Genomic DNA, 4,509 nt, shown 5'->3' on the forward strand with positions numbered 1-4,509 from the left:
TGAGCAGCAAACTCACCTTCCAGCTCCCAGGTCTCCTTCCCTCTATTCCACCCAATTCCCTCTCTGTCCCTACCTCAGAGGTGCACATTGTCCCCATGGCCAACCTTTAATGACTCTCTAAATGTCTCCTCCTAAACTGAGTCATTACTGAGCCAAGCACTAAATTTCAGTGACAGCTGAAATGCACCTTATCAGTTCCTGCACCCCTGAACACCAACCCCATCCCTCAGCTCCCCAGCAGGAAAGAGCATTTGTAGGAAATATTTGCCACAGAAATCAGTGACCTGTGCTTGTGGAAACCACCACTGGCAGCTGTAACACCTTGCTCTCCTTTGTGCTCTTATCAATGTGATGCTGAGCAAAAAGGGATTTTTGCCTTATATATTCCCATAGGAGTTCCCATAGGACTGAAATGGCTGTTCTAAATTAAACACTTCCCTACAGAGGAGTGACTTTGCTTGGTGGATTCAACTCTGTTCTGACTCCCTCAGGATAAGTCCCTCCCTTCCAAAACTCTCGTGGTGCAGCAGATTCAATCTCTTCATAGCTGTTCGTTGCAGGAGTAACTGTGTCAGAACTTTGAAGAACTCTAAAAATGAAAGCTTGAATTGATGTTTTACTTGGGAATATCATGCCAAATACCCACTCCTTAAAAGCAGTGGTGCTGCTGTTTGGGCTGTCATAATGGAAGAGGATTAATTTCTGTTATTAGGTGACTCACTGTGAGTTGTCAGAAATCTATCTGAATATTCTGTGTTCCTTAAAATAATTCAAAATTGGAAGAGCAGATTTGCAGAAAACTGGCAATACCTGAGTGGGCCTATCCATACCTTCTGACATTAAACACTCTGGGAACAAAGACCTGCTGTGGATTTTCTGTGTGATGTTTTCCAAAAGAGCTTCAGATTGTGTTATGTGTTGTTTGTCATCAGAATGTGATCAGAAGGAGGTGCAAGGATCTATTTACTCTGAACTGCAGGAGTGAGAGAATCATTTAAAATTCTATAAAATTTCAAGTATTTTTAATTGGTTTTGATGCCATTCATCTTTTTTTTTTCCTTTTCCACATGAGTAAAACTCTCCAGCTGTGCACTCTCTCCACCAGGTCTTTGGAGAACACAAAAGAAAAGGCAAAACCAAAGCAAGCAACTTTCCCTTTTGAGCACAAACATTCAACACAAGATTTTCATTGTTCTGGCAGTACAGCAAGACCTGTAATAAAATGAGTGGTAAAAGAAAATTCAGATTTATATCTTATTGCTAAATTAGATAAAATTTACTGAAACCAAAGACACCATTAGACTTGAACATTTCTTCCCCCAATCCCTCAGTGAGGCTGTATGAGTTTTCTTGAGGAAAAATTATTCTTTTTCTCTATATAAAGCACATGGAGCTGTCCCTTGTGTTGTCTTCATGGGCTTTGGAATGATAAAGCTGAGAGTGTTGGATTTCCTGCATATGAGCTTGGATGAGGTTATCTTCCAATTTAGGGGCTTTTTGGCTTTTGTTCTTTGGCCTTCAGGAGGAAAATAATTTGTAGACAAACATGTGCACCTGGTGCTGAAACAATAGGTACTAATGCGTTTACAGAGAGGATGGGACTGGAGCCCTCCCAGGCTGGGTTTCCAGGAAAGCACTCAGCCATGACTTGCTCCATGCCAGCAAAATCCCTGGTTTGTTTTCTTGTTTGCACTCACGACGATTTTCTCCCTTTTTCTTGCACAGAAATTGATTCCAGCCATCACACACAAATAGTGTTGGAAGTTGGAAACACTGGTAGAGGCAAAAGATAAAGACAGTCGTGAATTAATAAAATTGTTTTCCCCTGGAATAGCGTAAATTTTATTTTGGGGGGAAAATAATGCTCTTTGTTTATTCTGCTAGAAAAGGCAAACTCTTCTGAAGTTGTGTATCAAGGAAGCTGATATTGTGGAAATGATTAAGGCTAAAGCATGGTGATACCAATCACAGAATTATAATTTTGTCTAAAAAATTTGAAGGAAATTACATTAGCAACCCAACACAGTCCAGCACTGCAGCTGCAGGTGTAATGTTTTTATCCATTGAAATAAATTCAAGGTGAACATTGTCAGACCATTAAAATTATTTTAGCTATTTGGGATATAACATCTAATATTTTTACACCAAAACCTGAATATTGATCTCCTTTGTTTTCTGCATTCACTCTCCTATCCTATCTATCTACCCCCAGCTGAAGTCTTACTCAAAAAAGCTGAGTGATACGAAACTCCAGTTGGATATTATTTAGAATATTTGCTTATGTTTTCATTTTCCCCTTTTCCTGAGCTGTAAAACAATAATTCTCAAAAATATAATCAGACAAGTCTGGAAGAAAATCTAGCAAAAGGTATAAAAACCCCATGAGAGACATATGATGAGTGGGTGGGTTTTCTTCAGAGTCCATCTGTAAAACATTTTAGAAAAATGACATCCCACAAATCTATGTTAGAGGGAAGGATTGGGTCTGAGATGTTCAGAGAAGATAGTTAATGGAATTGTGACAATTTAACTGGGATATGTATCTCAGAACTGTGTATTGAAATCTGAAAAGATCAGGATGTGAGAAAAGAGTAGCACCTTAAGCAAAAAAAAAAAAAAAAGAAAGAAAAAAGAAAAGAAAAATTATGGGTAGAATTAATTCCTCGATCCAAAGAAGTATTTCAATTTATATCTAACTAAACTTATTGGACCACCACCGAACTGGGAAGGAATTGTGTGTGAGAGACCCCAGACAGAGGTGTGAAATCAAGGGAAAGAAGGATGGAATGTGTATACTGGGATTGCTACCAGTTTGGAACAAGGAATAAGAAAGGGAAAAGCTGGAATAAAACCTTGAAAGGGATGTGATAGAAGGAGAACAGAGCTTCTGAAGGGCACAAGGCAGGGCAGAAACACATTCCTGTGTCATGAAGGGAGGAGCAGGATGGTCAGTGAGGGGAAACAGAGTTAAGCTGGGATGAAGAAATTGATCCTGTAAGTGTGAGTGGGGATTAATTTTGTTTGCCTGTGGGCAAACCCGATCAATTCATAAAGACTGGCTGGTGGGCTGGATTGCTGCTGCTGGTGCATGCACTAAGTGGGGTTGTTACAGGGGGAGACATTTGAATATGTATGTCAGCATGAGGGGAATTGACTTTGACTGGGGAAGACAAAGTGACTGAGAATTGATTTTTATTGTGGAAGGAAATTGATCCAGAGGGAGGAGGAAAATCACTTTGATTAGTGTGTAAGGAGAGCTCCCACAGTGGTAGGGAACTGACGACAGAAGAAATGGACTTTGATTTTCGTCATGACATGATTCTGAGCGTAGTATTTGTAGCAGTTGGTAAGTGCCCTTCATGAGATAAGATTTTATGCTCCTTTCTGTGAGGTGGCACTAGTCAGCTTCCATTCAGAAGAGCAGAAATTCATATTTGAGCCAAAAATCTCGTTATTGAAAACAGCATTGACCAAAAATTAGAACTAGGAACCATATCTCGAATCATTTCAGTATATTCACACTGTTAGTTACAAGCATGATGAACTTGTTGAATCCAAATTTTCAAGTTTTAATTTATTTTTCTGCCTTTAAAAAATTGGCATGCTGTTTCAGTTGCCATTTCTAATCCAAGGGAGGTCCATTTACTCGATGCTGAAAAAGTCCAAAAGAAAAAAAATAATTCAAGCAAGTTTACTCCACTGCCAACCATTGTGTTGCTTTATATTTGGCACCTGGCAGAAATATTTTCCTCCTGCCACCATAAACTGTTTTAATGTTTGAATCTGGCTGTAAGACTCACAGGTGGGATTCCTTCTTGAAGGCAAGGAGGGGGTGGAGAATCCTGGGCCAGGAAAAACCAACTTCAGCTGTGTCCTCATGGAAATCGTTTTCGGGTACAAGATGGAAAAGGCAACTGGGCTGAACAGGAACAAATCATTCCTGGCCAAGCTGATTGATTTCTCTGCTAAATTAACAGCCTCTCTGGGCTGCCTCTGCTGATTACAGAATATTATTTCTCTGTTGGGTTTTTTGCTGTTGAGTGAATATTGGTATTTCCTTGAACACTCTTGAAGAGAATGAGGTTTTAGTAACTATTTTATCAGCAGATTTCACGCTGAGCTGTTTATTATCAATATTTTTCTCTAAGTTAATTTTTTGGTCCTTAATTTATCCATCACAAAGCTTTAATATCCCTTTGCTATTACCTGTCACCCATAGGTGCTCACTGAATTAAATACCTAGGAAAGGCATTTTTTTTTAAAGTTAGCTGAAGTGCCTTTCAGTTTCTGTGTGGGAAAATATATACAAATATTTGGCTTTGGTCATATGAATATCTCAATCATACTCTTCCCATTTTTAAAGAGGTGAATATATGGACAAGCAGGAGCAAGTTCAGCATCCTTTCTTTGGCATGGGGCTGTAAAGCAGGAAATTGCAGTACAGAGAGATTGCGGAAAGTGAGAATTCCACAGGAGTTTATGAAACAAAAATGATAAAATAATTTTTTG

This window comes from Corvus cornix, chromosome 4A (genome assembly GCF_000738735.6).
Source record: "Corvus cornix cornix isolate S_Up_H32 chromosome 4A, ASM73873v5, whole genome shotgun sequence".
Taxonomy (NCBI): domain Eukaryota; kingdom Metazoa; phylum Chordata; class Aves; order Passeriformes; family Corvidae; genus Corvus; species Corvus cornix.